Here is a 22,569-nt window from a genome sequence, read left to right as displayed (position 1 = left end):
GGCCTGGGAGGGGGGTGTCCCAGGCAAGTAAGTCATTGCCTCCATGCAAGTCCAAGCCTCCGTCTTTTTTTTTTTTTTTGCCGAAGAGGGATGATAACACTTCAGCCTCAGAAGGTTGAATGGAACAAAATCTTTGTGGGTGGCCGAGCTTTGCAAACAGCGGTGGCTCAACCGCTGAGCTTCTAGGCAGCCGCGCTGGCCGGCGGCGCATGCGCGGTCGTCGGCGTGAACCAGGGCGGGGGTGGGGGCGGGGGCGGGGGCGGGGGCGGGGGAGTGACTCAGGCCCCGCCTCCAACCGCTCGGCCCGGGCTCGCCTCTGGACCCCGCCCACTTCCGCGGGCACCCAACCCTGCGTCGCCTGCGTGCTGACGTCAGGCGCGTGCCCCTGTCCGGCAGCCGAGGAGACCCCGCGCAGTGCTGCCAACGCCCCGGCGGAGGAGCTGAGGTGAGTGCGGGGCCCGAGGCTCCCCGCGGGAGCGGCTCCCCCGCCGTCCCGTCCCCGCCGCGCGGCCCCCGGCCTGTCCCCGCCCGCAGGCGAGGCGAGGCGAGGGGAGCGTGTGTGGGGGAGGCACCGCGCCTCTGGGGCCGCGGGGAGCGCGGGGAGGGGTGCGCGCCCCTCGCGGCGCCGTCCGGGCTCGCGCGGGTCCGGGTTCTGTCAGGGAGCGGGGCGGGCGGGGGCGCTCGGCCGGCGGGACGTGCGCGGCCGGGGCGCGGGGCGCGGGGCGCGGGCCGGAGGGCGCGGGCCGGAGGGCGCGGGCGGGGCCCGGCTGTCACCCGGCAGCGGCGGAAGGAAGGGGTCACACCCATCGCGGCCGCCTGGGGCCCCCTCCGCCCCGGCCGGGCCCCGCGGACGCCGAGGGCGGGTGGCTCGGGCTCCCGGGCCGGGTGTGCCCCCCGCGCGCCCCGGCTCGGACTTCCTGCTTCTCCGGGCGCCGCCGCGGACATTTTGCGGCGGGGGGGGGGGGGGGGACGGGGGAAGGGAAGGGAAGGGAGGGGGAGGGGAGGGGAGCGGAACCGCGAGCGCGGCGGGGAGGCGGCGGCCCGGGCTGTGCCTGCGGCGCGCCCCCCTGCGCGCCCCCCTGCGCGCCCCCCTGCGCGCCCCCCTGCGCGCCCCCCTGCGCGCCCCCCTGCGCGCCCCCCTGCGCGCCCCCCTGCGCGCCCCCCTGCGCGCCCGCAGGGCCGGGGGCCTGAGCCTCCAGCCTCCTTCATTCCAGCCTTCAGGTCGACTTCCTAGCACCATTTCCGCTCGCTTCTCCAGGTCTCCCTGCTCTCTTCAGCCGAGGCTTCCCTTGCAGGGAGTTACCTAAACCGCCTCTCGAAACTGCCGTTCGCCGCTTGCTCAATTCCTCTTATAAGGGTGAAATTTTCTTTGTTCGTTTGTTTTTTGTTTTTTTTTTTTTCCCTCCCCTTTAAGTCCAAGAGAAATGCAGTGTGGAGGATTACGTCATCGCAATATAAGGGGCGAGAGCTTTAACTCCTACAAGTCAGGGGCTCGCCGAATGAAGACACCGTTTTTTTTTGTTTTTTTTTTTTTGTTTTTTTTTTTTTTTGCAGCCTCCGTTGGGCGCTCCGTGGCACATCCTGCCGGTCTCCCAACGCACCGTGTGCATAAACGAGCTTTCTGAAACCCTTCCGGCTGTCTCACAAAGCATCTAAAAAAGCCAGGAAGGTTTAAAATCCTCCAGATCAGCCCGTGCCAGGGAGTCTAGCGTTAAGACAACCCCTCCTCCGGCCGCTTGTGTAGGCAATAACTTGAAAGATCCCTTTGCAGTCGAATGGAGTGACCCGTGGGAGCCTCTCTCTGGCCCAAAATGACTTTTCCGAGGCTGCTCAACGTCCCCCGTATGATGCACTTACTGATGCACAGTACAGACCTAAGTTGGCTCACGTGCACTCTGTGTGGCGAGGGGTGTGGTGGAAAGAGAATCATCAGTTTCCGCCCACCTTTCTTGCTAGACCATTTAATTTTGCCATCAAAAACGAATTTTGGATTCTTAACCAAAAAGTAAAAAAATAAAAAAATAAAAAACAAAAAAAAAAACCAAAACCACACGTAAATGACATTTTTCAGACTTTTGGGCGATTACAGTGTTTCTTCCCCAGCATAGTAGATACACCGCCCTCCCTCCCAGTTGTATATCCTTCATTGATTACTGGGATACAGCGCAGAAAAATGTTAGCATTGTAGAGCAATTGTAGAGATCCCATTGTGTAATGGCATTGTTATAGGGTAGTTCATGTTGGAACAAGTATTTTCCCATTGTTCCTCTTGTGTGTAGAGGGAACAGCGCTTGTTAAACGTTTAAAAGAAGAAATTTAAATCCACTTCCTGTGGTGTATATGATTGGATAGGTATTGAGCTTGGATCTTCTGAAATACATTTGTCATAATGTGGTTATCTTGTTTTAAAAACACTCTCTGCTGAGCCCTGTCTTGAGACTCTTCTACGTTTAAGAAGTCTAAACATACATAACATCAGTTTGTATCTTCCCTTTCAAAATATATAGGAGAATAGTTTACATTTGCAGTTTTTAAACTCAGGCAGGGATTCAAGAGATTGATAGTTAAGTGAGTGTTAAAAATGAGCTGTTTTCCAGTAATTCCTTCAAGATCCGGAAGGTATCATCACATCCTCTTAAAATGTTTTCAGATACTAACTAAGACAGTTAAATTTAGTTTTTCGGGAATTTAAGGCCCATGTTACAGCAGCAGAGGTCAGGGGGCTTAAGTCAAACATCCATGAAATTCTTAAAGCACAGTAAGACTAAATCTTGACGTTTTCTGTAATTTCAAGATTGGTTTTCCTTTATTCAGTTGTTTTTTATCCACATAGAACTTTGTGGTCTGTTAGGCATTTCTAGTTATTTTTAAGTTGGTTACACTAATCAGATGTTTTGATCCAAGAGCTGTCACATATGGAAAACTTTGAAGTACAATTTATTGTGCCTGTCTGGGAGTCGTGTTTATAGGCGTTCTTGGGAGTAAAAGATTGTTCTTTTATTTGTAGATACATTTTAGATGCATTTCTTTAGTGTTTTTAGGGTCTTTTTGAGAGCTTAGGGAACACAGTGAGAAGCACTTCAATCTACAAGGGCTTGCTCTGCAGGGGAAGGAGGGATTACTATTTTGTTAACTTAGGTCACATATATAGTTCCCTATATCCTATATTAAAAGGGCTTCGTTCTAGGCTTTTATGGTAATGCCTTATTCAGTGTTTGCTTTCAAAACTATTAGTGTTCTCCACCGGAATGTATCTGATGTGCGGACAGGACTTTGACCTGGCATGGTCTCCCCTGTGTCCCTAGCCCCTAGAATAGTGCCGTATGTATAGTAGTAGGTGTCAAGAAGTGTTTGTCAAGTGAGTGAATTTAATGAGATCTGTGGGTTAAGATTTTCTCTTTCTGCATATTCCATGTCTTGTTTACTGTATTTCCTGAGGCTGGTGCTTGGTCAGCCATATCCGTATTCCAGCTCATTGAAGTGATGATTCCTAATCTGCTCCTGCTTGATCTTATCCTTCTGTTTAGTCCAGTATCTTCCTCAGCTGTACTGTTTGGGCTGTTCACTGTCGGCTTAGAAAGTTTTTTCTGATGACCAGTTCTTGTTCTTCTAAAAATTATTTAGACTTTAATGTTAGCTTCTTTCCTCTATTTTCTTTTGTTTGCTGTTGCAGCTTATTTTTGCCACTTTTTCCACCCTGCTCAACAGTATCAAATTCCTGGTCATGTTATGCTTTGTCCTTTACCAGTTTCTACTTTTAGTTACTCATCCTTTCAGTCCGAAATATTTTTGCTAAAGTAACTTTTGTTACTTGTTTTTTTTAGTTACGTCTGCTACTCCTGCTGTTGTAAGTCCCGGATGTCAAAACTTTTCTTTACTAGTTGTCCCTGGGACATTGGTCTCAAAAAGCTTGTGCATGAAGTTAAACCAGGTGTGTGTGTGTTTTATTTTTTTATTTTTATTTAAAGATTTTTATTTATTTATTCATGAGAGATAGAGAGCAGAGACACAGGCAGAGGGAGAAGCAGGCTCCATGCAGGGAGCCTGATGTGGGACTCGATCCCGGGTCTCCAGGATCATGCCCTGGGCCGAAGGTATGTGCTAAACTGCTGAGCCACCCAGGGATCCTCATGGGTGTGTGTGTTTTTTTTCTTTTTTTTAAATTAGGATTTTATTGTTCGTTCGTTCATTCATTCATTCATTCATTCATTTATGATTTTATTTTTAAGTAATTTCTATACCCAGTGTGGGACTTGAACTCACAACCCCAAGATCAAGAGTTGCATGCTCTACCAGCCAGGTGCCCCATGAAACCAGGTGTTTTCCTTCTTTAAAAAATATTGTAGGGGCGCCTGGGTGACTCAGTTGGTTAAGTGCCTGAGTCTTGATTTTGGCTCAGGTTGTGATCTCAGGGTAGTGAGATTGAGCCCTGCGTTGGGCTCGGTGGTCAGTTCCCAGTCAGCTTGAGATTCTCTCTCCCTCTGCCCCTTCTCCCACTCGTGTGTGCGTTTTCTCTCTCAAATAAAATAAATTACAAAAAATACTGTAGAAAATATTTCTTTGGCCATCCGTCACCTCTGTTGCTCACTCAGTTCTTTAACTTGCGCATCAATTTCTCCCAAAGTAAGTCATTTTGGTTTGCCATCTTAATTCTGCTATCTTGGGAGCTATACTGCTAGTATCATAATTAAAGGTATAGACTCTCGAATCAGCTTGCCTGGGTTCAAATCTTGCTATTTACTAACTGTGCAAAGTAATGTCTTTGTGAAATCAGGTTTACCTTCTGTAAAATAGGGCCAGCAATAGTCCCTACCTCGCAGTGTTGTTATGAGAATCAAATCAGTTAATCTTTGTGAAGTACTTAAGACAATTCACTGGCACATACTAAGTGCTCTGTAGGCGTTTGTTCTTGTTATCATTATCACCTCTCTTAGGCCCTCATGTTTGAGAAGCTGAGTTTTCCCCCCAAATCAAAATTTTAATAACTGTCCCTTCCCTAGATTAATCTCATGAAACTGTAAAAATTATTAAGTGGAGATTGTTGCCTGCTTTAAGTTTTTGTCCACTATCTTAACTAGTGTTACATAAATGAGAGTGTATAATCAAATACAATGTGTGGACTATGGACCAGAAGCATAAGATCACCTTGGAATTCCATCCCAATCCCACTGAATCAGATTTTGCATTTTAATGCGATGCCCACATGATTTTTATGCACACTAAAGTTTGAAGCATGCTCTTAAAGACTGCTAGAGTGATGTCTTATGGGATTTCAGAAATAGCATTGAGTGCTTTATTTTTATTTTTCTTCCTACTTAAGTTTGAACTGGTTTCTTTAAGGCAGTGTACCAGAATTTATTGCAAGGATCCTAATCTGAAAGTGGGTGAAACCAGTGTGGCATTTAAATAAGTGAGTTATAGTATCTTGCCTATCGTGTAGAGTCACCTCATGTCTGTGCTCACTGTTGAGTGTAAAGTTGTTAAAGTACAACTGCCCGTTTAGTACTAATTAACCATAAATTCTAGTGTAGAATATCAGTTACACATTTGAACCTAAATGATGTTTTATTGAAAACATTGTTAGGAAGAGCCTGTGATCAGGATAATTCCTATGATTGTTGGATAATTCCTAAATGTTGGCATTTAGCTGGTGAAATATAACATCTTTTCTATTTTCTTTCCTAAAATAAGCCATATCTCTAATCTCAAGAGAAAATAGTGATAATAAAATCTAGTCTTATTTAGCTGCCATCCTTTTTTCTTTCCTTTTTTTTTTTTTTTTTTTTAAGATTTTATTTTTTTATTCATGAGAGAGGCAGAGACACAGGCAGAGGGAGAAGCAGGCTCCATGCAGGGAGCCTGACGTGGGACTCGATTCCGGGTCTCCAAAATCACGCCCTGGGCTGAAGGTGGCACAAACCGCTGAGCCACCCGGGCTGCCCAGTCGTCCTTTTTTTTTTTTTTTTAAGGATTATATCGCATTTTTCTCTAGTAACTTTTCCTTCAACTATTTGGTGTAGGAGGTCCACCAGCACTATCCTTGTGCAGTATATGCTTTAGAGTATTCCTAATCCTTTTCAAATCAAGACAGAAGTAGAAAAGTATTCGTATGCCACATGGAAGTGAATGGATGAGGCTCTTCTTGGCTGGCTAGGCATGTTACAGACCCCAGGAGAGTTGGAGAGCAGTGTCTCAGGCACACCTGTGTCCATTCTGTATCAGGTGGCAGTATGAAGCCATCTAGTGTTGGATATTAAGGCACAACCATCTTTTCAGCTAAAAAGATGATCATTGTTTGCTACTCCTTGTGGAAACAGAAGAGATTGAGAACAGACCAAATGAAGAGAAAATGAAGCCGGTGTGTGTGTGTGTGTGTGTGTGTGTGTGTGTGTATGTATGTGGCAGAGGTAGAACATAAGAACGCTGTGTTAATTTGTGTTAAGGAGTAGGAGTTAAAGATAGCTTGTAGAAGAAAGCATAAGCAAGGTTTCAGCTACAATCCATTTGTTTTGTTGATAGGCAGTTTAGGAGTATTTGAAATTTGGTTTGCTTTGAAATCTTTTTAAAAGCAGAGGAAGAGAAATGGGAAGTAATTCAGTAAAGTTCCTTAGCAAGTAATTGTTGGGATTTTCATTATACAACTGCACTGTAGCGACTGGTATTTATTTCACTAGCTGAATGCTATTTGAGAGGAGCTTGATTTTAAAATCTTTTGAGGTGGAATTAAACATCTATATATCAATTAATTCCTAGAAAACCATATTTTTATTGTGGAGTTTCACAGGTTTTAAGTAAATTAATAGATCTTATTTTTAAAAATATTTATTTTTAGGGAAAGTGAGGCGACCTGGGAGGAGGGGGCAGAGGCTGAGGGAGAGAGAGGGAATCTTAAGCAGAATCCACACTGAGCATAGGGCTCAGTCTTACCACTCTGAGGTCATGACCTGAACCAAAATCAAGAGTCCAACACTCAACTTGACTGAGCCACCCAGGTGCCTCAGACTTAGATTTTTTTTTTAAATATAGATTTAATTTATTTATTCATGAGAGACACACAGAGAGGCAGAGACACAGGCAGAGGGAGGAGAAGCAGGCTGCATGCAACGAGCCCGATGCGGGACTCCATCCCAGGAATCTGGGTTCATGCCCTGAGCCAAAGGCAGATACTCAACTATTGAACCACCCAGGCATACCACACTTAGATTTTAGAATGTAAATTTTCATTTATCATATAACTAGGAAAAAAAATGAGTAGTTCCTATGATTATTAGAGTCCTAGGGTTTAAATCAATATCTGATACCCTCATTTGTTTCAGAAAGTGTCCAAGTAGAATAAATAATACCAAGTATAAGTTATGGAAGTTTGAATTATTTTAGGGTCATGTTATTTATTTGCTCTGGTCACCATGGGGCCAAGGGGAATGTTAGATCATCCTGAGAGTTTATAAACCAGTAGAAATGGGGTAGGGGATAATTTTAATGTTAAGAGTAATGCCTGTGTTTTTCTAGTGTGTTTCAGAATGCCTGAGAGATGTTTCGGGGAGGGGCGGGTGACAACAGGTTGGAAACCATAGTCATTATATCCCCATCTTGGAAATTCCTAATCTATGTTTATTAAAGGTTCAGAGAAGTTAGTTAGGAGTCTGTTTAATTCAGTGTTTCTTAAGCTTGTTTAATGGAGCCCCCCCCCCCCTTTTTTTCTTTTTTCCCCTGCTCCCATGAAACATCCTTTAAAGTTTTGAGAAAATGGACTGGGAGGCATGGTGTCTAGTGGTTTATTAATCTCTATTAGAGTCCAGGAATATTGGTGTGACCAAACAGTGCTTGTGGTGGGTAGAAACATAGGAACAATATTCTTAAATTTCTGAAGCATGTAAACGATAGAGACTTCAGCAGAGGCTGTGGATGATATGTTCTTGGTGTATTAAGTAAGCCCCACTTGAGACATTTGCATAGAATTTGCTAATTTGCAGTTTCTTGGGATTGAACTGAGTATGTTATATATAAAACACATCTTTGTGTGTTATATATAAAACACATCTTTGTGCACTCTGGGCAAGTGGCTCCATCTTAACTTAAAATTGGGGCAAGGTATTGGAAGGGAGAAGCAGACCAATATTAGGAACTGGGGAAGTGATTGTCCAGTGACTGCAAGGGAATGCTCTGAAATGGGGTCACGATCTCCAGTTTCTTTTGTTCTTGAATCAGTTATCCTAGTTACAGTATTTTACTGCCTTCCAATATTCTGAAAAGCCGTAATTTCAAAGCCAACCTTTCAATGTTCTGGAAATCATAGAATTCATAACTTGTTTTTGTGATCCAAAAAATTTGTGAAGTTTTTAAAAAATAATTGTTCACATATATGAGAAATTAAGTTTTTTAAGGAGCTTGTACAGTAGTCTGTAAAGTCTTTGTATTTTACCATTTGACCTTTTTTTTTTTTTTTTTTTTACTTTCTCTTCCTTGTCACACATATTGCCCCTCCCTGCCCCCAAGAAAAACCCCTACCTCAGATCCTGTCTTTTTAGTTTTTTTTTTTTTCCTGGTTGCACCTAATACATGGCAGTGAAAGTATATTATCCTAAAAACTTATCCTTGGTTCTAGTTAAATCAGAGCCAGGAAAAATAATTTTACTTATAACTGTGTTGCTAGTTATCCAAGAGATGAGAGAGAGGGGAAAGATACAATTTTATATAGTCAGGTCAGGGTTAGATACTTAGGTTAGGCTGTCTTCTTAAAAAAAATTACTATTTTTTTAGTAATTGGGGACATTTTCTTCAGGAGGAAGATCGATTTCTGTCCTGAATGTGACATGTGTTAAAGATAAAAAAGTTTGTTTTCTGCTGAAACCAGATTCTTTATCTCTGCTACTTTCATTTGGAGAAATTGGTATAAGTTTTGTTCTTATAAAATATAAATCCCTCTCTCTTTCAGTCTCTATTTTTAATATGAAAATGAGATGATTCTTTACAAATATTAAAAAAAAAAACCCACCACGTAAAAATCTATCTAAAAAAAGAAACAATACATAGAAGCAGCTTTTAAAAATGGAACTAGGGATCCCTGGGTGGCGCAGCGGTTTGGCGCCTGCCTTTGGCCCAGGGCGCGATCCTGGAGACCCGGGATCGAATCCCACGTCGGGCTCCCGGTGCGCGGAGCCTGCTTCTCCCTCTGCCTGTGTCTCTGAGCCTCTCTCTCTCTCTCTGTGACTATCATGAATAAATAAATAAAATCTTTAAAAAAAAAAAAATAAAATAAAATAAAAATGGAACTAATCAATGGTAAAGATTTTTGTGAAGACCTAAATTCTAGAGATAATTTTTTGGCAGTTTTGTGATTGATTCTTTAAGTTCATTATACACTATATCAATGAACTTAAATCTAAGTGTATTGTTCCAAAATTAGACTAGATATATTTTCATTATCTAGAACTACTGAGTGTATAATATACACTATTTCACTGTGGTACAGTTGCCATCACAGTGTGATAAACGTAATTCTTAGGGATTTTGTTTTTTAGGAGTTTTTGTTTTGCTAGTTTAAAACTTGGTAGAATTGTGTATTCCTAGAACAGAGGACAGAGTATAATACTAAGTGGTTTCAAACACTTGGTGTTAACTACTTCAGCTAGTTCAGGTTGTGGACTTGACTTACACCTTAGGAATTTGAGTTTTCTCTTCAGAAGGGTAGCAATTAAATTTTTTGTTTTTCATTTTTTTGTCCAAATAGTAACAGAAGAGGGTTTAGGAGCCTAGAGGACCCGTTAAAGGGGATATTCTGAGAACAAAGAACAAGGTTGTTGACCTGCTGCATTGCTCACCCATACTGTCTTACTAATTTATGAATTGAGCAACTATTTGAGTGCCTGCTCTGTGTCAGTCACTTTTCCAGGGGTTGGGGATATAGCAGTGAATGAAATAGGCCCAAGCAAATCTCTGCCCTCGTGATTTACATCGTAGTGTATGAGTTGGAGACTAGTGTTTGGAGAAAAGCAAAAGAAGGGGAGGATGATAAGGGAGGGCTGGTGGTCAGGTACAGTGGAATGCTTCAGAGTTTGGTTGCAATTTAAAATAACTTAGAGGAGTTCTCCAAAATGACATTCAAGCAAAGACCTGTGGGGATGTGACTGAGCTATCCAGGCAAGAGCATTCTAGAGGGAGCAACTGCAATGACTTTTTTTTTTTTTTTTTAAGATTTTATTTATTTGAGACAGTGTGTGCACCCACATGGGGGTGGAGGTGGCAGAGGGAGAAGCAGATTCCCTGCCACCATGCAGGGAGACTGAAGTGGGACTCTAGCCCAGGACCCTGGGATCATGACCTGAGCCAAAGGCAGACAAGCTTAACTGACTAAGCCTCTCAGGCACCCCCGTAACTGGTTATAATCAGTAACAAACTTGAAAATTGAAAATTAAGCAGGTGCATTTTGTAATGCATTTAGATTACCATTTTAGTAGCTTAGTTTCCCAAAATATGATGTATGTGTATAATTAACCTGAGAAACAATTGATGGTCAAGGTAGAAGTTTGTGCTTTGATGCTGTTGCTTTTGGTTTCAAAGTGCTCTTGAAAAGGCAGATTGTTGCCAACACATATTGGTTATTTTTCAGAGTATTTGCTACTCTATTATTTTTGTTTCTCTTGCTTTCTTATAGTGGATAAAACTACACTTGAGCTGCTGTGCAACCATGCTGAAATGTCTGTCCTTATGTCCTCATGTCGGCTGTACTGCATTGCCACCGACTGGTGCAGATGTTACAGCCTCTCTTATTCTTTGTCAAACTATTCCTTGAAATATATGGTTGAATGCTTCTGTAGAAGTTCACCCCATTAACAATAAATTCCACATCAAAGTTGTTAGAAAATTGGTAGAGTTAGAGTCTTGGTAATCTTATTTTTTAAAAATATGGCTTGTAGTTTATAAGACATACTGTACGATAATCTAAATGAAGGTACCGTACGTCTGCCTCATCAGGTGTAACAAAAGTCATGCATTAGGTTTGTGGTTGGCATCTCACTTGGTAATTTTTCAAAAGAAAGATTCTCTGCCATTCACTTTACAGTGTATATTGTTGCCTTGGTAATATAGTGACTTATTTTTTGCTGCAAATGTATGCTTGTATGTGGGATTTCTGATACAGGCTGGCACATGATTTCATCCTTGATAGACTTAGGACCAAATTACTGTGTACTGATTGTGAAAAGGCTATTCTTTTGTGTGTTTTCTTACAAGAGAGCTTAAGAACATATAGCCTGACCTTAAGATTTCTTCTTCTAACTTCTCCATCTGGTGTACAAACCAATCATCTGATTTCCTAAACTAAAAGACTTCCTAATAATTGACCATCTTCTTAAACCCATCCTCCACTCCCACACCTCAAGTATTTCTTCTCTTTTTCCATGCTACTACCCTAGTGCAGATCCTTCATTTAAATCGTAGCTTATTAAATAGTTTCTTAGCTGAGTTCGTTTCTTATCTGGTTACCTTTGACAGTCCACCTTGGACTACAGGTACAAGATTGATAGTCAAAAACAAAGCTGTTCTTCGTAGGAAATGGTAGCCTTCTGTTTCCCACCTAGGTTAAATGAAAACTCCTCTGCTTAGCTTTTAGAGTATGACTTGTACTTACCCATTTTAAAAATTTCTTCCACTTTTCAGGCTGGCACTACCTGTACTCATTCTACTGATACTCCATGTGACTAGAGATTTATTCTTACATTCTTCTAGACTACTCTTCCCTATTAATTATTATTCTTTTGAAAATCTGTGGCACTTGTAGTTTATAGTGTAGTTTTGTTAGCAGACTACTACAGCTGTGTTCCCCTGTAATGCTTATAGTCAGTAAAGTATATGATGTGATATATGATGTATGTAAAGCTATTTTGCATACTGTTTGGCACAGAGTTGGTATTCAGTAAATTATTGAAATGTTTTGAAGGCCTTTAAAGGCAGGGTTTCTGTCTTACCAAATGTAGTGCTATAACAGGCACTTAAATATCTTGCTTAGAGTTAATAGAGTTGTTTCTTGGAGGAACAGAAGCCTATTGTAACATGCTCTAGGTCCCAGTTTGTGTCCTGATACGGGGAAGATTGGGTCAGATCTATTAGGTGCTTGAGTCTTGTTCTTTAACTGACCCCATACACATGCCAACACAGCTACTGTTTAACTCCTTTTGCTTTTTTTTCTTTTTTCTTAATACATGAGAACTCAACATTTTAACAGTGATAATATGTTTGTTTTTAAAGATTTTATTTTGAGAGAGAGTGTGCAAAGGTGCGCACACGAGTCAGGGGGAGGGGCAAAGGGAGAGGAAAAGGCTTGGTGGGGAGCCCAACCCCAGGCTATCCCAGCACCCTGGGATCATGACCTGAGCTAAAGGCAGATGCCTGTCTGAGCCACCCAGGTGCCCCAATAATATATGTTTTTAATAATATTGTGTTGTTATGTTGGTAGTCTTCGTGACTATTTTTAATACGCACAGCATTTCATCCTGTGGTATTCTATTACTTAATACCTTTTTCTTGTATTAACTATTTTAATGTTATAGTATTCCATTGTATTTTGATAAAGTATTTTCTTCATTTTGGATACATTGTTTGAAGTGGAATTTTTTAAGTTTTTTATTTATTAAAGATTTTATTTATTTATTCATGATAGACACAGAGAGAAAGAGGCAGACACACAGGCAGAAGGAGAAGCAGGCTTCATCCCGGGACCCTGATGTGAGACTTGATCCCTGGACTCCAGGATCACACCCTAGGCCGAAGGCAGGCACTAAACTGCTGAGCCACCCAGGGATCCCTGGAATTATTTTTTTAAAGAGGGATACAAATATTTTGAGATGGTCCGATGGAGGGAAAGAGAATCTCAAGCAGACTCCCCACCGAGCACATGGAGCTTGATCCCAGGATCCTACGCTGAAATCAAGAGTTGGATGCTTAACCATCTGAATCACCCACGTGCCCTATGTACTTTGCATTTTATTTTATTATTTTATTTTTTTAAAGATTTTATTTATTTATTCATGAGAGACACAGAGAAGCAGAGACACAGGGAGAGGGAGAAGAGGGCTCCTCACAGGGAGCCGGATGTGGGACTCCATCCCCAGACCCAGGATCGCACCCTTGAGCCCAAGGTAGATGCTCAACCTCTGAGCTACCCGGGTGTCCCTTATTTTTTATTTTAAAGATTTTATTTATTTATTAGTATGAGAGTGAGAGCGTGAGCAACAGTGCACGAGGAGGAGGAGGGACAGGGAGAAGCAGACTCACTGCTGAGCGGGGAGATCCAATGCAGGGCTCAGTCCCAGAGCTCTGGGATCATGACCTGAGCTGAAGGCAGATGCTTAATCGACTGAGCCATCCAGGGGCCCCATGTACTTTGTGTTTTAAAAACAATACATTTGGGGTTCTTCCTTGTTGACACTGTATTAGTTTGCTAGGGCTGCCATAACAAAGACTAGAATAGGTGATTTAAATAGTAGAAATTTATTTCCTGACAGTTCTGGAGGTTAGAAACCCAAGATCAAGGTGTTGACAGGGCTCGTTTCATCTGAGGACTTCTCTCGGCTTATAGGTAGCTGACTTTTAGTGTCTGCACCTGGTCTTCCCTCTTTGTGTACTAATCTTTTAAGGATACCAACCATGTTGCTTTAGGGCTCACCAGTATGACCTCATTTTACCTTACTTTAAAGGCCCTGTCTCCAAATACAGTCAGTCATATTTTGAGGTACCAGGGGCTAGGACTTCAACATAAATTTTGGGGGGTTATAGATAAAACTGCCTCTCCCAAATTATATCTATAGTAGGCACTATAGTTCATTTTTAAAATATTTTTATAATTATAATATTCCTTTGTTTTATAACTTACCAGTGCCCTGTTAGTTGACTTATAGTCTCCTGTTTTTGCTTCTGTAAGCAAGGCTGTGGTAAATATCCTTATGCTTACCTCTTGAGAAATGGAGTTGCTGGGTCAAAGAATGTACATGTTAAATTTTGGTAGGTGTTGGCCCAGACCTTGTAAGTCTTGTTTCTGTTGTTTTGAAAGCAAAAATTTGCCTTGTGTATTAGGTACTAATCTAAAGCCAGATTTGGTTTGAAGAGTACGTGATTTGCTTTCACTTAGCACTTTGATGGAGTATAAACACAGCCCCCTCCCTATACAAGATTGTCTAGATAATCAGATTCTAAATTGATCGCTTATCTGGGTTACTTTATGATGATAAAAAAGACCTCGTATTTCAGTATTAAGTGCTGTACAGAACAGGAACTCAGTTAATTCTTAAGCCTGTGATGTTAATACTATTTCTGTTTTATGGATGGAGAAACAAAGTCTTAGAGATGATGACTAGCTTGCATAAAGTTGCACAGGAATGGAGATATGGGTTTAGGATTACTGGACTTGAAAGCTTCTATGCTTTGACTACTACTCTTAGATTGTCTTCCTTGGGCTAATTAGAGACTTGATAAATACTTGTATAATTAAGTTATGTTAATTTATCTCTTCTTAAAATAGAGGCAGATTACAACCGTTTATGTAACATTCTGAATCCTCTGACTACAAACATGACGTTTAGTTTTAATTGTTCTTCAAGATCAGAGTGTGGGGATTTCAGAAAGGATTAATTTGGCAAATAAGGCTGCAAGTAGAAGTGAAGATTTTTCTGAATTTCCTTTTATATATGGTGTTTCGATGCTTTCATTTAATAGTTATAGTTCTGATCTTTATCTTAGGCCCATTTTGGTCTTTGCAAATTTTAATTGGGGATGAGAATGCTGTATATTCTGTGACAGGTGATCTATTAGTGGCTTTATATACATCATTTCTTTTAATTTTTTTTTAATTTTTATTTATTTATGATAGTCACACACAGAGAGAGAGAGAGAGAGGCAGAGACACAGGCAGAGGGAGAAGCAGGCTCCATGCACCAGAAGCCCGATGTGGGATTCGATCCCGGGTCTCCAGAATCGCGCCCTGGGCCAAAGGCAGGCGCTAAACCGCTGCGCCACCCAGGGATCCCACATCATTTCTTTTTATGGCAGTTTTGTAAGTTAGATGTGACTGTGTAGATGAGAAATTTAAGATGTAGAAGTGAAGTGACTTCCCGGGATCACACACTGAAGTGGAGCTAAGATTTGAACCCATATTTGCTTGTCTTTAAAAAATCCCATGCTTTTTTCGTATTAACTTTAGTCAGGAAGATTAAAAAAAAAAAATAATTAGGGCAGCCCGGGTGGCTCAGCAGTTTAGCGCCGCCTTCGGCCCAGGATGCGATCCTGGAGACCCGGATCGACTCCCACATCGGGCTCCCTGCAGGAAGCCTGCTTCTCCCTCTGCCTATGTCTCTGCCTCTCATTCTCTCATGAATAAATAAATAAAATCTTTAAAAAATATTTTAAATTAAATAAAAAAAATTTAGTCAGCAAGACTTAAAATTTTTTTTTGAATTTAATTAAATTAAAAATATATTATTATATATTTAAAATATATTTTACCCTTAATATAAGGTCAGTACAGCATTAGGTGTCTTGGGAAGTACAAGCCTAGTTTTTCAGAGAGCTTAAAATCTATTAGAATAAACACATGTGAATAAAACCAGTATGATCAAGTACTTAGTTGTGTGATTCATTTGTTAAGTGAGTGCCTGTTTTGTATTTAGTATTGAACTGTTTTCTGGCAATACAACGGAGTCCCTACCTTTACAGAGATTTCCTTATTTTTAATGTCTCCTTCATTGCACTGTAACAAACAAGATAATTATAGATTATGACCATACTATAAAGGAAATAAACAGGGTAATATGATAGAAGTAAGGAGGGGGGAAGCTGGATATTCCTGTGGATAGTGTGTGCCCAGGGGAGGATTTTCTGAGAAGAGGATGATTTGAGCTGAGATCTGAAGGAGAAGTCAGCAGCTTTAAGAGGAGGGGGAACAGTACTGGCAAGTATAAAGACCTGCAGGAAGGACAGGGCATATTGGAGGAATAGAAAGAAGTCTCTGTAGTTAGAGCATGGGAAGCAAAAGGGAGAGGAGTATAAATGAGATCTAAGAACTAAGCAAGGCCTTGCTATGGGGGTTCAGAAAATTGGGGCATTTTTTGATAGCCGAAATAGGGAAGGTGTCTCAGATAAGGTAGGAATCGGGGGTGGAAAGTTAGGATAGAATTAGGAGTTGTAAGGCTAGACATCTGTCTAGGGTTTAGAGAGATGATATGAATAAAGGCTTACACTTTGAAATAAGTACAAACCACACTGGATAATTTAAATAGTACCAGGCGATTGGCAGCTGTTTAGATGGGCAGAATAAGATGCAGACAAGCTGGTTGAACAGTTTTGATCCTGTTATTACCCCCTTTTTTCCTTTCTGTGTAGACCTCAGAGCTATGGCAAATTCAGATTTGAGATTTGGGATAAGCAAAACGCCCTTATCCTTAGTTATCTTTTTTTTTTTTTTTTTAAGATTTTATTTTTAAGTAACTCTATACCCAACGTGGGGCTTGAACTCACAACCCTGAGATCAAGTCTCATGCTCTACCGCGGTGCCCGTAGTTATCTGTTCTTTTGCATGAAATGGAGGGGGACTTTGAATGTGTTTAATATCTCCTTGGCCTTTCATAAGAGAATAAAATGATAATTGCCCTAATTAAGAGACCAGAATGGGAAAATTGCATAGGAGGGTGTCAGTAATGTTACAAAGGAGAAGAGAGTTTGTTTGGGATGGTGGTGATGGTGTTGTGTTACTTGTTCCTTGTCAGATACTCCACTTAGGGTTGTTGCCCCAGAGGACATGAGCTTTGTTCCAGGCACAGGAGGGATATGGCTATGTATAGGCCAGTACTGGCATATAGTAAGTGCTTATATGAGAAGTCCCCTTCTATGTGGAAAAGTAGATCAAGACAGTTATCAGAAGTTTGTGTTACTACACAGGACCCTAGGATCCAAAACATTTTTTTTCTTTCTTTCTGGAATTTTAAGTTGAACACAATACTACTAATGCCTCTTTACACTGTGAAGGGGTTCTTATTACAGAGAACACACCCAGAGGCTTTCTCACTGTTAAGCAAATATGCCTTGTGAATGTATGATCTATGGAAAAACTCCTGTGCTGTCTTGTTGGAGAATAAATTTTAGATATCCCACCTCCCCCCTTATTTACAAGTCTTGAATATTTTGAGGAAAAATCTTAACTGTAATTTCCATTCTCCTCCTCCTTCTTCTTCTTCTTTTTTTTTTTAAGATTTTATGTATTAGAGAGTGAGCGCGTGCACATTAGCAGTAGCAGAGGGAGAGGGAGAATCAGGCTCTCCGCTGAGCAGGGAGCCTGATCATGACCTGAGCCAAAGGAGGTTGCTTAACTAACAAGCCACCCAAGCACTTCATTTCCATTCTCTTCTAATTAAATAGTACTCTTAAACATAACTAAATACATTCTTCAGTTTTACCAAATTTTTTGGAAATGTTAAATTTAAAAATTATCTTATTTAAATATTTATGAATTATATTTTTTAACGTTATTTTTTGATTCACAAATACAATATAAAATGATCACTCTGGCTAGTATCTCTTTGTTTTTGCCAATTTGAGGAAGGAAAACTCAACATTACAGCAAAAATAAGGACTTAAATTCTTACTGGATCAGACATTTTGGAATGAAGTCATTTTCATAAATGAAGCTGCCACAACAAACTTCTAGCAACACTGAAAACATTTTTACCACATAGATTAGTAATCTTTCACTTTATGAGCGCTGCTGTCAGCACTTTTCCCTGTAACAGTGGCTTCGTTTTTGTCATCCTGAGGACTCCTAGAACCTTAGTTTGAGAGCCCCTTCTTTCTTAGGTAGTTTGTGATTTCACACATAACAATTTCTTAAACAAGTGGCAGAAAATGGAGGAATTTGAATAATTGCTTTAATGAGTGGTTAATTTTGCTGTCCAACACTCTGAATTAATTAATGCTGCTTTTTTTTTTTTTTTTTTTTTTTTTGAGAGGGAGACAGTGTGTGTATGTGTGCGCACAGGCAAGTGGTGGGTGGGGGTGGGGGCAGAGGGAAAGGGAGAGAGAAAATCCTAAGGAGGCTGCATGCTCAGCATGGAGCCCGATTTAGGGCTTGATCTGAGGACTCTGAGATGACAACCTGAGGTGAAATCAAGAGTTGGACACTTAACCAACTAAGCCACCCGAGTACCCCTGTAAGTAATGCATTTAATTAGCAGCTGAAGATACTAGGAATTTTTTTTTAAGATTTTATTTATTTATTCTTGAGAGACAGAGAGAGAGAGAGAAAGAGAGAGAGAGAGGCAGAGACACAGAGGGAGAAGCAGGCTCCATGCAGGGAGCCTGATGTGGGACTCGATCCTGGGACCCCAGGATCACACCCTGGGCCAAAGGCAGGCGCTGAGCCACCCAGGGATCCCTGGCCTTACTACTTTAAAGCAAAACAAATTAAAAACACATAACTTCCCTCTTTTTTTTTTTTTTTTAAGATTTTATTTATTTAATCGTGAGAGAGACAGAGGCAGAGACGTAGGCAGAATGAATGAGAAGCAGGCTTCCTGTGGGAGCCTTATTTTGAACTCAGTCCCAGGACCCGGGATCATGACCTCAGCCACTGAGCCATCCAGGTGCCCCAATCTCCCTCATTTTTATATACTCACTATGAGGAACCACGTCACTTGCCACTTTTCCTTTCTTTTCTTTCTTTCTTTTTAAAGATTTTATTTATTTGTTTGACAGAACGAGAGAGCACACATAGGGGTAGAAGGAGAGAGACAAAGAGAAGCCGAAGCAGGCTTCTCCCTGAGCAGGAAACCTGATGCGGGGCTCCATCCTAGGACCCTGGGATCATGACCTGAGCCGAAGGCAGTGCTTAACTAGCTGAGCCACCCAGGCACCACCTCTTACCTTTCTTGATAGTGGGATTCTGGCCTTCACTAATTTCTTCCTGTTAGAATAGACACCTAGAAGATGGAACCATAAACAAACTAAAACCAATTTCTAGAGAAGATGTGCTAGCTGGCTTGGAAGTGTGGAGGAGAAAGTGGGGAAAAAGATAAAATTTGAATATTGAATGAAATACTTAAGATGATGTATTCTTAGCTCCCATTCCAGTAATTAGTGTAAGAAACTAAGCTATATTGTTTACATAAAAAAACTTAAATTTGCAACAAGATGATGTCTAAAAAGCTCAATCAAGTAAACAAGGTCTGGGACTTTTACTCTCCTTATAAGCCTTGTTGTATTAGCCTGGTATTGTTTTATGGATGCGAGCCGAAGACATGAGACTCCTGGGTGACAAAGAATTTAATTATTAAAGGAACAGCCAGTAGCAGGTCAGTGTCTGTGTTGCTTCCCTTTGCCGCCAAGACTTCCACATGGTAGATATGGTGGGTTTGTGTCTCAGCTAAGGAGCATTGAGCTTGGGAACCCACTGTTTAATAGTAAGCAGGAAGTAAGCCAGCTCTTTGTCCTAGAGAGACACATTATTGTATTCTTCAAGGTTATTTGCTGCAAAAACCCTACAGTGTCGCCTGGCCTGGGTGGGCTGGTCAAGACCTTGCATTTCTTAGCATACTCAGCCAGCTGTATAGGAGCACAAGGGACCCATGGGAGACTGTCTTTCCTGACTCAGGGTTGTCTACTTTTTAGTAATTGAAAGCTATTTTACAGGATTCTAATTTTATTTTTCAAATTGGAGTGGATACGCTTACTGAAAACTGAGGCAAACTGCTGTTCATATGAAGCTGCTTTTGGATTTTTATTAGGGCAGATAACTTTGAGCAGTAGCTATATTGCTTTGGCTTTTTGAATGAATGCCAAAGTTTTCTAAGATTATTTGCTATTTACTGAGGACTCTGAAAACAAATTATAAAGTTTGAAAAGAATGGTCTTTATGTGGTTTGTTCTTTATTTGCCTGAAGGCTTAAGAGTTGGAAAAGAATATCAGGATACATGGGCGTTAACAATTTAGCTTTGGGGGAAGTCCTTTGCTTTTAAGCCAGAAAATCTACAAAAAGATGGGGTTAAGTTAGTTTATGAAAGGGTATTTCAATTCTAAAAAAAAAAAAAAAAAATTCTTATTATTTATTTTGGTTCTTTTATGTAATATTGGGTGAGCTCATATAATTGACCTCTTAAATTTTGTTTGAAGCTTAACATTTATTTCAAGGTTTAAAAACATTCCTTTTATAGTGTATTGTTTGTTTTGCGGGAGAAAGGTAATTATGATGGTGTAATAGGATTTTTGGGTAGGATTTTCTCAACAATATTGTGTGTTTAGTTCAACATATAAGGTTAGCCATATTTGAACCATATTTGGTTCTGACTCAAAACCAAACAAGATGATGTGTTAGAACATCTGCATACATGTGAATGCATGGGATATGTCTCTAGTTTGAGTATTTTGTTTTGGGTTACTTAACAGTTGCATGGGCAGATATTTTAAAAATTATGCTTTGGGGCAGCCCTGGTGGCGCAGAGGTTTGGCGCCGCCTGCAGCCCGGGGTGTGATCTTGGAGACCGGGATCGAGTCCCACATTGGGCTGCCTGCATGGAGCCTGCTTCGCCCTCTGCCTGTGTCTCTGCCTCTCTTTCTCTCTATCTCTCATGAATAAATAAATAAAATCTTTTAAAAAAATAAAAATTATGCTTTGCATCTGATACTATAATGTATAGCAGAAAGTTATAAAAAATACCCTCTGAGGTGACTGGATTTGGGAGGAGAGACAAGTGATGCTGATTTTATTTGTTCTATATAAATTCCTGTAGCCAAATCATTGGATAGGTAAGGAAGGCTTGTGAAATTCAGGGTTACTATTGTCTTAATTTATGTAGTGCCTTCTTCCTAGGTATGAAAATGGGTTACTTCAGGGAGAAATGTATTTAGAATGAAAACAGTATTATTTTTGATGTATTTTGTGTTAGTATAAAAGCTGTTTGTTTTGATACCACTGCTGTCAGTTCAGTTCTGACACTGACTCTGAGAGTGAGTACAGACCCCACAGTTTAAGAGCTTAGGCCCGTCCCATAAGACTGCTTCCATTTCAGGCACTGGTTGTGAATGGAGTGCTCAGGCTGTCTGCCTTTCTGGCTCGCCTGTTCCCCTAGCCCCCGCTCAGTTTTGACAGTTCAGTAGAATGACTCACAGAACTCAAGAAAATATATTTACTCATTTACTGTTAAGGATACAACTCAGTCTAATGAAGAGGAGATGTATAGGACTGTGGGGGTGGGGCACAGAGCTTCTGTGTCCTCCCTAGGCGCATGGCACACTCTTGCACATCCTTGTGTTTACCAGGTTGGGAGCTCTCCAGATCTCTTTGTTCAAGAGTTTTCACAGAGCTCAACCTCCAGTGGGCTTCCCCAGCTCCCCTTCCTGAGCTTGGTAGGGTTCCAGCCCCTTAATCACTTAGTCTTTCTGGTGAGCAATCCCTTCTAGAAGCTGTCTGGGGACCCCACCCTAACGTGGCCCTGTTATGTTAGCATATACTCTTGTGTGATTAGGAAGGGATCATTATGAAAGACAAAAGATGCTCCTATCATCTAGGAAATTCCAGGGGTTTTAGGAGCTCTGTACTAGGAACCCAGGAGAAAGACCAAAACTTATTTTACCACATTGAAATTCTTGAAAAATTTACTTGCTTTTCTTTTTTTGTTATTTTTTTGTTTTTATTTTTCCCTTAACTTGCTTTTCATTTATTTTGTTTACTGTTAATATTTGACATAGTTCTTTGAGAATATATATATATATATATATATATTTTTTTTTTTTTGCAAAAGATGCTCATTTTTAGTAAAACTTAATCTTCAGATCTTTTCATACACTGTGCTTTGTACCTAGAATGAACCTCCTGGGCAGGGGCATCTGTAGCTAGGAGCTTCCTCTTACCCCGTACTGATCTTTTCCCTAGGGATTGGATTGTCTGGTGGGGTTCAGTGGGCAGCCAGCCAGTAATAATGGTATTATAGAGAGGGTTCCATGGCTTCTTTAAACTTAGAGCTCAAGAACTCCAGAAAACTTAAGGGACTGTAGTTCTGAGATTCTCAAGAGGGAATTGGACCTCTAAAGCATTCAAGAACCTAGGAGATAGGGGTTTTAATGTCGTCATGTGGTGGAATGGTGGGTACTGGGAAGGAATGTGGAAAGATACACCTTATTTCACAATTTATTTTGCTTATGATTGGCAGAATCATTTTTTTTTTAAAGGGCACAAACCCTTTAATTATTATTATTATTTTTTTATGATAGTCACACACACACAGAGAGAGAGAGAGGCAGAGACATAGGCAGAGGGAGAAGCAGACTCCATGCACCGGGAGCCCGACGTGGGATTCGATCCCGGGTCTCCAGAATCGTGCCCTGGGTCAAAGGCAGGCGCTAAACCGCTGCACCACCCAGGGATCCCCGGCAGAATCATTTTTATGCTTAAAGTTCCCCAGCCCCAGTTCTAAGTGCTGGTACAATTGAACTTCAGTGTTAAAGAGGAAGAGTATTTAGTTATTGATGTAAAATAACTTTTCTAGCTGCCCTGGATAGCAAAATGGTAATTAGTACTACGTAGCCTGTTTGCT

At 41.1% G+C, this 22,569-nt stretch overlaps 1 protein-coding gene across 4 annotated transcripts in view; it reads left to right on the top strand.

Annotated features, from left to right (window-relative positions):
- The first annotated feature begins 311 nt into the window (after positions 1-311).
- The window catches only part of CDC42 (cell division cycle 42), a 47,054-nt gene continuing 24,796 nt past the window's right edge, over positions 312-22,569 (top strand). For 2 of the 4 annotated variants that reach the window (XM_077899225.1, XM_077899226.1), the window contains exon 1: positions 312-445. The gene's annotated coding sequence lies outside the window, so the exon portion shown is untranslated. Of the gene's footprint in view, positions 446-1,227; positions 1,358-3,844; positions 3,932-22,569 lie in introns of those variants that run through there. The other 2 variants (XM_077899229.1, XM_077899227.1) reach the window with 2 other exon arrangements.

The sequence above is a fragment of the Canis aureus genome, chromosome 5, assembly GCF_053574225.1.
Source record: "Canis aureus isolate CA01 chromosome 5, VMU_Caureus_v.1.0, whole genome shotgun sequence".
NCBI lineage: Eukaryota > Metazoa > Chordata > Mammalia > Carnivora > Canidae > Canis > Canis aureus.
This window is presented reverse-complemented; position numbering and strand designations above follow the sequence as displayed.